This window comes from Lycium barbarum, chromosome 3, assembly GCF_019175385.1.
Source record: "Lycium barbarum isolate Lr01 chromosome 3, ASM1917538v2, whole genome shotgun sequence".
Classification (NCBI taxonomy): domain Eukaryota; kingdom Viridiplantae; phylum Streptophyta; class Magnoliopsida; order Solanales; family Solanaceae; genus Lycium; species Lycium barbarum.
Window position 1 is genome coordinate 75,547,870 of NC_083339.1, and position 13,131 is coordinate 75,561,000.

At 36.8% G+C, this 13,131-nt stretch overlaps 1 long non-coding RNA gene across 1 annotated transcript; it reads left to right on the forward strand.

Annotated features, from left to right (window-relative positions):
- Window positions 1–550: 550 nt before the first annotated feature.
- LOC132631574 (uncharacterized) lies at window positions 551–6,308 on the forward strand. The gene is made up of 5 exons (XR_009578899.1): window positions 551–797; window positions 1,673–1,909; window positions 3,112–4,603; window positions 5,409–5,492; window positions 6,103–6,308. It is a non-coding gene; the product is annotated as an uncharacterized LOC132631574 (long non-coding RNA).
- Window positions 6,309–13,131: the final 6,823 nt, after the last annotated feature.

Sequence of the window (13,131 nt, forward strand, 5' to 3'; positions counted from 1 at the left end):
GTTGATCTCACCTTATGATACCTGTTCCCTCAAGGTGAGACCTAGCGATGATGATTGCTCTATAATGTAATCGGAGGTTGCCGACCCTACGTCACTCCGATAGAGTTATAACTTTTGATTGGGCTCTCATGCATGTTATATGTATATGTATAATACACCGTGCCTAGTTGGCTGGGAAGAAATATGGAGAATGATAATACACCGCGCCTATATGGCCGGGCAGACACCACTAGTGGGCGGCGTGAGATGGATACCTCGGACGTGGGAGGCCTGGACGCGGGTTAATGATGATTACACTCACTACAAGAAATATGACTTTTAACAACTACGCCTGGACGCGGGCTAATGATGATTACACTCACTACAAGAAATATGACTTTTAACAACTACATCTTAAAGAAGGGACATGAATCCGGTTGTTAAAAATATATGTGTAGCGACCAATTTTTTTGCCGGTCGTTAAAACCCATTTTTAACTCAATATTAACGAGGGGGAAATATTGCCATCGTTAAAAGCATAATAATCCGTCGTTAACGTTAATTATCAATAAAAAATAGGCGCTACTTTTTCCCTCCTTTCCTTTTCCCCCACCCCACTCCCCACCAAAAAATGAAATTAGCTATCATCAAAACACACACACACACACACAGATCCAAATTGAAAACTGCTGGTCTATCACCAACATCGTAAGCATCGTAAGCCTGCAATTGCAATCAAAATTAAGTTTCTGGGAGAAGAAAAAACTGTTTGTTACCTTTGTCGTCATCCATTGTTTTTGTTAGGGTTTCTTCTCAAGGTAAGATTCGTAATTTTGCACTTTTTATATGTTAATTTTGGCTTCCTCTCTCCGCATTTCTTAATTTTGGCTCAAAATATTCTCCGTAAGTTTCACAGATTGTTACGGGTTGGTCTTTGGGAGTCATCGTTCTTATCTCCATCATCGTTCACTCTTTCATCTGTGTTTACAGCGTGTGTTACTTTCGGCTTCGTTCTTTATTCGGTTTTATGTGAATTACATGATTTTTGTGTGCTTGAGGTTTTTGGGTGAGCTTTATGTTTCTATTGCTATGTTATTAGACAGCGTTTTTTGGTTTTTGTTTCTATTCTGTCGAGTCGCCGTGAAATTGTTTAATTAGTAGGGATGGAAGATAATTTGGGGGAAAACTTGTTTAATCTTCGAAACTAGTTTAATCAGCATAGGGATGTAAATTTAATGCTGCAATTTCGTCAAATATGCTAAAAAATCATAAAACCAATTTCAATTTGGCAAGATACTACTTATGGAAATGCTAAATGATATTACTTATTGAACTTTTTCTCATTTGTAAAGAGATATTTTAGAACTTGGTCATAATCTCATTTTTCTGATGTAGCTACTACCTAAGATTAACAAGTAATTTATAATTTGTTTTGGAATTTAGTTGTAATCTCCCTTAACTAGTAGCTACTTAAGATTAAAGGTTCCTAGCTCATTCTTTTAAGCGATATTTTTTCTGTTTTGTATGTTTGGTGTGTTCGAATTATTGTAACCACCGATAAGCCAAGATATAAAATTCATCTGCTTGGGTTAAAAAAGGACAGACTTAGTCTGTTTACTTTCTTTGAAATTACTTTTTTTACCTATGGTGTATGTGCTGAGTATCGTGGGGGCTTTCTTGTTTGTTTCGCAAGCTTGTAGGAGAAAAAATAAGATAGCGCCTTTGTAAAATGCCTAAATCCATTGAACAGTCCTCTGTTTATGTTTATCCATTCCCCGGTCAACGCGGACACTTTGCTGGATTATTAGAATGCATATACTAACCAGCATACAAAACACGACCCAAGGCTTGAGAGTTATTGGGCTAAAACCAAATGAGAAGATTGCACTCTTTGCTGATAATTCATGTCGATGGCTTGTTGCAAATCAAGGTAAATCAATTGATCCTATTTTGTAAATCCTAGAAATGGCGAAATTTTAGTTTTATTTATAATGCATTGCCTTTTCTCTTTCGTTTTCCTCTTCCCTTTTTCAGATTTCAAATTTTTTTAGCCATGCGTAATTTGGCAGATTTGGATAATCCTAAGTACTTGGATTTAAGCCCTTGATTATCATACATGGCTTGAACCTAAAATATGCACAAAATTTGTACATCATGAAAATGGTCATCTGCTAATGTAAAAGACAATAGAATTTTAGGTTATTGGCTCACCAGCTATAAAGGTATAATTGCTTCTTGAAAGAGTTGAATCCTATAAATAAGCAGACAGAAGCTAGAAGCACCATTTTTGTGTTAAAAGTATGATAATATTAGATTGTAACTAGCTGGTTCTGTTTTTTGGAATATGGTAATATGTCATAGTTTATCACCAAAAAGATATTAGTTTGTATGCGGGGGAAGAATGGAAACTAGTCTCAGTAACAATTTGGCATCTCTTAATTTCTATACTTAGCTGATGTGGTAATATTGTATTGATGTGAGTTGGTTACTGCAGTAGTATATGTGGTTTAGAGTTTATTGTTGAGAGGTTGTTAACTACAGAAGTAGGTATGCTGTTTTTTTGTCTTGCTCTGTACCGCAAAATAAAAAGATGTTAGTCCTCTATATCTCAAATATCTACTAGGAAAATAATTTGAATTTAAATCTCGAGTTCTTTTTCATCTTCTTTTTATAACTGAGAAATTCTCAAAGGTAGTGGTACACTATTCGAAACTTGGTGGATCATGGTCCGCTACTCTACTCTCCTCCACTTAAGTACCGGGCTTTTGAATGTGGCGTGATTAAGAGTAGGATGAAATGATTTACCTTGATCACTCATAAATCGGATACTCAACAGCAGCCAAGTGCCCAAGCTTTTGATTTAGCTTACTTAAATTGGGAATAACTCAGCAGACTGTTATTCACATGCACTCGTCTATCCTTTGCAAAGCTTCAATCACCATTCACTGTCGTAAGGTCCAGCTGATATACTGTCCTGTAAAATAACCTGAACTCAAGCATGTCCACGAGATGGTAAATGGGGTTGCTTAATCACTGATGTGTTTATTAAGTAAGGATATAGTGTAAAATCACAATCCAAATTATGTTCAATTTATTTGGAAGCTCTGTTGCAAACTGTCTAGTTTCCTTTAGGTATGATGGCAATGGGGATATTAATGTTGTAAGGGGTTCAAGGTCATCAGCTCAAGAGCTAGTGCAATTACAACCACTCTGAAAGGTTAGTGCAGATGTTCGTCTGTTGTTCTAATTAACCTGTTAATGAGTATGTTACTTGTTCTCCCCATCTTTCTTCTCTTTTCTTTTTCCTGATTAGTTGTTTTCCCTGTCTCTCATTTTTAAACATGTTGATATTGTTCTTATCAAAAACAAAAAAAGGACATGTTGATATTGTTTTTGTCAAGAGTCATATGAATCTACTTCATTCTTAAGATGTAGGTAAGACATTTACTATAAGATATATAACTTAAGCAAAAAAACGTTCTTGCTTAATTAGAAACTGAATGTTATTAAAAATATCTCAAAAGTGCAAACACAAGCTCTTTTTTATTTGTTTTGACCGGAAGAGCGTAATGTTTAATTCTTGATTTTGTCATTGATGAGAAATGTCTTCAATCTTAATGTGCGTAGCATACAAATGTAAAGGCGTTTTACTTTCAACTGCTATTCTGCAAAGTTTCAATTTATGCAGATGCTTATCTTCTGATGAGTCTGTTAGCTCATAGGACATGTAAAGTATCTATTAACTGTATTTTCATAGTTTCTCATCATTGAGTTGGATCCTCTTCTTTCTTAAGACAAAAGAAGTGAAACTTGGTGCTTTGTATTTCCTAAGGAAGCTTCGCCAATTGGACCGCATTTAGTATGCCTAGAAGTTCCATGACTGTGATGGTCTACTCTAAAACATTAAATCGAGCTTGGTGTGAGAAGAAAACAAGGAACAATTATTTGATCCAAGCGATTCCTTTCTCCGCAAAATCCGCCTGAAGTGAGTGGGGGTTTAAGCTTAACATAAAGACTTAATTGTTTCTGTTTATCTATAGGTAAACCATAAGCCATAGTTTCTCTAACATTTTAGCTTATAGTTGGTATGTGGATTTCGTCTTGTTAGAATCTTTACAATTTTGCACTAATTGATTGGTGATAGCTTCTTGCTTACAGCATATTAGACCATGCTGCAAAACATTATAAATGCATGTTTAGTGTTTGCAACATGTCTTCTTGTCATATTATTAAAGACCATTTATTCCAATGATGTGTCAGGCAACAAGGAGGAATTATTGTTGCAGGTCCTGCTAGGTTAGGATTTTGAATTATGTAATTTATCCTGTTCACTTTTGAACTTTGTCTCAGTTCCTCTTTACATGCTTAAAATTAAAGGTTAAATGTCTTTTTAAATATTGGATTATGTGATGAAGGCAATTAAGACTTTGAAATTTTGAGCATTGTAATTTAGGGAGTTCTTTTAGACAGAAAGAGGAAGTATATTTTTCTCTATTTTATATCACTTCTCTAGTTCTTAGGAGTTACAGGTAAGTTGCTGGCACTACACTCATGGTAGACATCGGTCATTGAAGTATCTTGCAACTTGCTGAGAGATTTGATTCGGAGTAGCATAGCTAGTTTGGTAGGTTTGATCTGGTTTAACTCGTATGTCTCTCTTCAATTACATTTGTTCAATTGCAGTAGCTATTTTTAAGAAGTGTCTTATACTTGTAATAAACAATTACTATATCCATAACCTAGATCAAAGCTAAAGTTAGCGATCATGTCTAAAATTAAATGTATCTAAATCTATGTGAGTGCTAAAAATAATTATTTAGACTCACTTTTTTATGATTCTTATCATTTGGATGTGCTCTAACATGCATCGTGCTACAATCCTATTTCTCATTACATCTTTGTTTAATAAAGATTTCCTAAGCTATTCACAATTAGCATATTTCCAGACTTTGATAAGTACATTTTAAATCCATTTATAAGCAGAAAATGAAAGAACTTAAGTTCCTTCAAAGCTAGTCATTACGAATTACTTGCATTGAGTAAGTTTTGGTTTCAAATGATTTGAAGCAAGTTTTGCTTTCAAATGATTTGATAGGATTCTTGTAGCATGAAAAAATAACCGGAGGAAATCAGTGCATGCTACTAATTTCTACTGTGTGACTAGACTAGAGTGATAGATGTAGTCAGTTGATTGTCTCGTGAAAATTATACTCTATAACTGGGATTAATGTCCAGTTTCAGTCTGTTATTTTTCGTTTTCTTGAGCTATAATGTTGGTAATAATAAAATGTTTTTACCAAAAAAAAAACTAAGATATAATTTAGGTGCTAGCTTCATTATAAACAGAGAAGTAATTTTTAAAGTAAATTGCAATTTTACAGTATGGGAGCCACTAACTTTAAGTTTATGTTTCATTTGTTTAATGACAGAAACTTTAAAGCTCAAAGAGGTCCAAATACCCAGATTCAATATATATTTCGAGTTCTCAGCCTAGCAAACAATGTTTTGAGAAGGTATTTGATTATCAATGCAATATGTGTACTTATTTTTTACATTTGATGTGGCAATTGCAACTGCTATTTTTCTCGTGAAGTCCACACTCTATGAAGTTATAGGAGATTCAAAATGAAGATTGTGAGGGGACAACCGGAGGGAACTAGTTTAGCGAGCATGAAGATTAAAGTTTTTGTGATAGCGTAGTAAGTAGTGTATCATGAAAGCTATAAATCAACATCCATACATGATTATGTTCATTGGTCAATGGATAGTCGATAGGAATTTACCAGAGAAGTAAAATAACATCAAATAAGTGTCTTTGGAAATGCAATAGCTCCTGGATTAGACCTTTTGGCTTCTTTGTTCCCACTGGACAAAGCACTTTAGTGTTTTTCATCTGTTTGTCTTCTTATTTTTTCCGTTGAAGTTATTTATCCCTTTCCAATATCTTTTGTTGGTTAGTTTGATTAAGCTGTTAAACAGTTGTAGACCTAGCGACATTTTCAGCTATTTTTTTGTTCATATACAGATAAACATGTGTTTACTTCACCTTCTTTCTTTGTTAGTCCTTACTTTGTATTTTATAACTTTCTATCAAAATGTCATTATATATACCTCCTTTTGTAGGACAAATGCAAATCAATGCAGCTTACAATGTGGTACAACAATGCAAAAGCTGGAAGAAGATTTTTCGCGTTACTAAATAAATAGATTAGGATTTTATAATACAATATCTTAGTTCCTTTTGTTAGTAAAATCATACTTTTAGGAATCAGGTAGATTTGGAACTATGTATTTGTTTGATACAATTGTGTCATTGATCTTTACATTTATATTATATATGTTAATTTTCTTTGCATTTTAGCATTGTGTTCATTTTAAATTTATTACTATTCAGTAATATAATTTTGTAACTATATATGTTTATTAGAATTCACATTAGCGAGGGGAAATTTGGTCGCTAAAGCACTTGCAACGACCAATTAGTTGTCGTCATTAAAGAGTTTTAACGACCGGATGATTAATTAGCGAAAGGAAATACTGTCGCTATAAATGACGTATAACGACCGGAATCATGCCGTCACTAACAAATCTTTAACGACCGATCGGAAATCCGGTTGTTAAGTATTAACGACAGGGCTTTTAACGACGGGTGATGACCGGATTTTACCCTGTCATTATTGACTTATAGCGACTGGATTTGGACCTTTAACGACAGGAGTTCCCCTCGCTAAAAACCTATTTTCTTGTAGTGACTGTACCGATGTGGTCGAGCAGTTTTATATATATATATATATATATATATATATATATATATATATATTTATCATGATGTTTTATTAATAAAGTGTCACGACCCAACCGGAGGGCCATGACGTGTACCCGGTGCTAACTTACCCGGACACCTCCTAAAAGGTAAAGTTAGCATGCATGATATCCGCCTTAAGAGGCAAACTGAGGTACATGTTATTTCCTTACTCTATGCTGTGCTTTACTCCTTGATCTTATGGTATTGTTCATGCCTTGCATACTCAGTACATTACTCGTACTGACGTCCCTTCTTGTGGACGCTGCGTTTCATGCCACGCAGGTGTATAAAGATGAGTAGAGGGTATTGCTAGAAGATGTTCCAGCTGGATTGGCGAGCTCCATTTCCTTCCGGAGTGTTGCCGAGTCAGAGTATCTATGTTATGGTATATTGATTTATGTTAGAGACTTTGCAGACAGAGTCACGTATATAGCATGTCAGTCTTGCAAGCGGCTCTGCAAGCCGATGTATCATTATGCATTATGTTACAAATTTCATATGATTACAAATTTTACTTGATTTGAGAAAGATGAAAAGAATGTTTTTGAAAAGCTTTCATTATGCATTTCATTTCGTGGTTTAAGAGTCCAGTGAGATTATGAATATAACGAGAACCAGCGGGTTCACTCAGCTCTAAGTAAAGGTTCGGGTGCCCATTATGCCCTATCGGGACTGGGGTGTCACAGTGACGCTGTGGCCTTTGTTGTGATATTTCTATGGATATATGTGTTTCTTTGATATAGCTATACTGATGCATTTATTTTGCCCATTCATTGACATGCCTCAAATGTTTTCCAGGATTTTATGTATTTATTGATTTCCTGCCTTACATACTCAGTACACTATTCGTACTGACCCCTTTCTTCGGGGGCTGCGTTTCATGCCCGCAGGTACAGACACTCAGCTTGGTGATCCTCCGGCTTAGGACTTCTGCCCAGCCACTTGGAGAGCTCCATTGTTCCGGAGCTTGAGTTATTTTTGTACAGATCTTTTTGATGTAGATTTTGTTATACTCTTAGAGGTCTGTAGAATTATGTGGGTTGTGTATATACGGTTTGGTCAGCTATATCGATGTAGTACGTCTTGGACGTCCCCGTGTATAGCGGCAGCCTTGTCAGCTTGCATATTTGTTATGTTTTGGTTAACTGTGACTTCTCAGGGGACAGGTTCTTTCTGATGTATGATATGATAAGTTCACAGCATGCTTTTACAGAGTGCCATATTGTTCTCAGTTTCAGTCTGATTATATCTAGGGGGTCGTATACGGGTGCCCAGGTCAGGCACTAGTCATGGCCTATCGATTTGGGTCGTGGCAAAAGTGCTATCAGAGCAATTCATCCTCGGAGTGTCTACAGACCGTGTCTAGTAGAGTCTTGTTTATCGGTGTGTTGTGCACCACATCTATAAACAGCTTGCTACAGGACATTTAGGATGTCATCTTTCTTTCTGATCATAGATCGTGCAGTAGAGCCAATGATAGGAAAGCTCGTTCTTGGTACGATTTTTGTTAAATAGCAGGATTGTATTGGAGAAGAGGCCAAGTTCAGTTAATAGGAGCGTAAGTGAGGCTCCAAAGTGGGACATGAGACCCGTATCGCCCGTCGACTCAAGATCGAGGATGTCAAGAGGTATAATAAGAAAGAGCATCAGTTATTCCATTGAGGCGGACCCATCGGAGGATGTGGCTCCAGTAGGAGGAGACCCGACTGAGAAACCATATGACAAAGACCTGTTTAAGGGTCATGAGACTCCTATGGATGAAGACATAATGGAGGAAGTACAAAGTTGGTACATCTAGATTTTCCTTACATTTCAGCATTATGTTATGCCAGACTAGTAGACGGTGGGATGACAAGGATGAAGAGCACACTTCACTCTATAGCCTACCAGATCAGGCTATGGACCGATCGGCTACAGGTATACGTGTTCTTATTGGAACTTCCTATGTGTGTATGTATTTACTTCAGGGTAATACTGAATAGTGATGAGCGAAAATCCTAAAGGGGATCAGTGACTTAAGTATTTGGAAGTAATTGCGATCAAGATGCCTTCGCCACCATTGGGAATCTTGAAATCTAGGTTGGAAGGTAGTCATATACGCAGATGAAAGGTAATTATTGAGGATTTCAAAGGCCAAAATAGCATTTGCTTAGTTGAAAGAGTAAAAGGTCCTTTTAATCCGGAGGGAGATGCATTACGAGAATTTATTGGGGCCCGTTAGAACTTCAACTAGTTCTAGGTCATGTGAGGAAGGTCACGCAGTAAGGTGTATGCGATTATACCAGCACTAACGCACCGGACCTCATTAGCACTCCAAGGTTAAGCGTGCTGGGATGAGAGAAATACTAGGATGGGTGACCCCCCCTGGGAAGTATATTAAGAGTCCTACAAATTCAGATATAAGAGACAGATGAGAAACTAGAGTAGCCTAAGGGAAATTTGAGTATGCGGCATGGTTAGAAACCATAAAAGGTCATGAAGGATGAGGCGGACTAGACCGACAAAGAAAAAAAAAAGTGCATCACAACTCTAGAATTAGGATGAGTTCGAATAGTATTGGGAAGTACTCTGTAAGCGAGGCGTTAGTAAACACACACACACACACACACACATATATATATATATATATATATGTGTGTGTGTGTGTGTGTATGACATCCCATATGTGGCTGCGCCAACCGGTATATGTGTCCCAGCAACCGACGTTGCGGTATACTGAAGGCATCAATCGAACAGGGTAGAGAAGTTCAAGTGATAGATGTTACAAGTAAGTTGATGATATTGTCACCATAGGCTAGAAGAGTTAGAAAGTCCTAATGCAACAACATCAGGGAAAGGAAGAAAGTGAATGTATAGAAAGTAAAGATATTAGAATGCCTTGAGAAAAAAAAAAGTAAGAAACGAGGGTAAGTGAAGCTTCCAAGAGGGACGATGGGTAAGGCAAGGGACAATTTAGATAAAATTCGAAGGTAGGCATGCGAAAGGGATAAAGTATGGTAGTGTGAAACAAAAGATGAATGTGTGGGGTCAGAAAACAGACTTCGATAAGTGGGACTAAAGGATAGTAATCACAAATAGGGATGTGAAGCTTAGAGAGAGAATGATCAGGCCTTGCAACAATACTAAGAGATTTCCAGCTCTCGAGAGGTGTCTAAAGGGATAAATGTGGAGTCATACTGACACGGTTGCCTCGGAAACGGGGAAGCTTTCCTAAAAATGATTTAAGAATAGAACGGATTTTCTCGTTTAAAGGAATATTTTACGAACGTTAGGGTCGATACTATAAAATAACAAGTGGAGAAGGGCGCTCAGGGAGGAAGGAACTCAAGGAAGGTTTGAGGATGAAAGCAGGAAAGGTACACTAATGGGCTGGTCAAAAGAAGAAGAAAGGAAGAAAAGAAATAATTGAGCAATCACCAAGGACAAGCGAGAGGTTAATGAACTAACAAAGCTAACCGAGAGGTAGTACATCAATGACATGGGATGAGGATAAGGAATACCGAGATTTATTTATAAAGGAAATAGAAGGATGTATGGGAAATATCCATGAATATGGACTAGCCTTGGAGGCAGGAAGGAGAAGAAAGAAGAGGGTATATTTGCAAGGAATTCATGATACGAACAAGAAATGGTAGAACATTGGAAGAACTACAACGCATAGGTGGGACGCAAATAAGTAGTCAAAGAAAATTTCAGATAAGTGAGCCAAGATAATAAAAGGATTGATAGTGGAAGGGGAAGAGTGTAGCATATTAACCCTCAATGATATATTTTAGAAGTAGAGTGAAACCAGAAACTCAGAGTAAGAAGAATTTCAGTGATAATAGTTGTGGAGGAAGACGAGGGATAAAAAGAGCAAAGTGTGACCACACGTTCCGTAAAATGTTTTGATGGATTCCAATGTTTCTATTAACCCGTTGATTCGGGAAATGTTCAGTCATAAAAGGTAGAAGTAGAAAGGCCTTAAAAAAAGCAGCGAGAATGGATCTGTAATACATAAGCTCTTCATTCAAATGCAAAGCCCTCGATTAGCAGAAAGGAAAATAAGTCAAGCTATACGATGAGAGAATTCAGGTATTATAAGAGACCAAAAGAGTCGAAGGATCGTTAGGGTAGGCCGATGACTACTGATACTCGAGAGTTACTAGTGTATAAGAACACCATTAAAAGGGGGGAAGGGCAGATCTAGTCCTGAAACGAGGTATGGCATTATCAAAAGTCCAAGGAAAGAAAGAGGTTAGCTTAAGAGGCCAAAATTCGGGACGTAGTGGCATACCAAGAATGCATTAAGAGGGAGCAAGAACGAATTAAAGATAAGCATACCACAAAGCAGGTATGAAAAAGAGTTAAAATGGATCATGAGAATACTTCATGCGGACGTGAGATATGATATTTCTAAACTAGGGAAATTTGTGCTGCACCTAAATAGGAAGTGGCGTATCCTAAAGAGTAAGAAAGCTCTGCAAGCTTACTACAAAGAGAATGATGAAATGGATGATGAGAACAAAGGACACTTTGAGTTACAATGGAAGAAAATCTTGATATTAAAGGAAATATATAAGAATCTTAACAAAGGGAGTAACGATAAGCGGTGTGGCAATCTCTAAAGAGAGGAAGAACGATGTGGGTGCAGATAGAAAGGCAGCAACATCAATAGAAATTAGAAAGTATATCACGGGTCACTAACCATACTGAGCATAAGGGTATGTATTATAGAATTATATGAACCATCAGCGTAAGGTTATGCCCCTCAGATGGGAATGGACACACCGGAAAGCCAACAAGGAATGACAGCTAACTAAGTGATCACTGGAATAAGGAAGTCAGGGGTAAGTATACCATACCGATGTTGGAAAGAAGCTGTGGTAAAGTGAGAATTGCCCTAACCTTATAATTATAAGTTATATTGCAAGATTTGAAGCAAAGGAATTAAAGGGAGAGTTTGACAAGAACTCGAAGATATTGTGAGCTATAGACCAGTTCGAACTATGATTATTGGTTCAACGCAATATATAATCCTGCTACGAGGAATAATAGAGATGGTGATGGAACATTAGGAATGTACGTATTTAAGAAATCGTATTGAGGATATGGTTATAACCTATCATAGAAAGGAAGGAAGACATAATGAGAATGGAATACTAAATAACTTGTATACATGAGGATTGAAGACTGTACGACTCACAAATGAATTTGATAAGGAGCTAAGAAAGAGCAGAACGAAACTGACCAAATTATAGTATAAGCATATAGTAATCGAACAAAAATTCAATGAGGATATTGAGGATCGGCACACTACAACATTCGAGGATGAATGTTTTTAAGGGGGAAAGGATGTTACACCCCGTATCTTCGAAGAAGCACTTATCAAATTTGAAACATAAGTATATTGAGTTATGGTTAAGTAAAACCACTTTGGAATATAAGGAGCAAGCATTATTAAGTATATTTAACGAGGAAGGATGTATATAAGGTATACCAGAAGGTTTTATAAGGAAATGAGTGGAAGAAATCGAGTAATACGACTTTGGAAAAAGGATGGGTAATGTTTTGTATGAAAATTTTGGTCCAACTTGGTGGACGAATATCCCTTAGCATATGAAGAGTTTTAAGGAGAAAAAAAAGCCTAAAATGAAGTTCGTTGAGTCTAGTTACCAACGCAACAAACCACTCGTCGATTGGACTTCGGAATAGAAAATTATGGACGTTACAAGTTCAGCTGACAGAGCAGAAATGCGTGCTACAGTAAAATGCTACAGTCTGCTACATTAAAATGCTACAGTGAACCCGACCCAAATTTGACCCTTATAAAAAGAGTAAGAACCCTTTTTTTCACCAGATTTTGCTGGAAAATTCCAGAAATTGAAGGAGAGAGAGAGTGAGGAAAACAAAAAGTGAGCAATTTTCAAGTATCGGAGTAGTGGTTTAGGTCCGGGTAACGCATCGTTGTGATTCTAGTATTGTTTTGCAGTGGATTTTAGCGCGGATATTGAGGATATTGCTGTCTTAACAAGAAAAAAGGTATGACTGTTTCTCTTTTGGTATTATTTAAGGCTTATTTACGGAGATAAAGTCGCTAAACAATCGTGTAGTAAGTTGGTTAGTTATGGAAGTTGGAAAACAGCGTGTGGGCTATTGTATGGTACATATTGGTGTTGGAAATGATGTTATGGATGTTGGTATTGTTATTGTTGTTGTTGGTTGTTGAATTGAGAATTCAGGCTAGGCATATAAACAGGGGAGGTGCTGCCCAATTTTTGGCAGAATATAGAATAGTATAATTTGAAACTTGGTACAAGTGTGCGATGAAGAGGCTAACGTTAGTATAAATCCTCTTAAATGTAGAC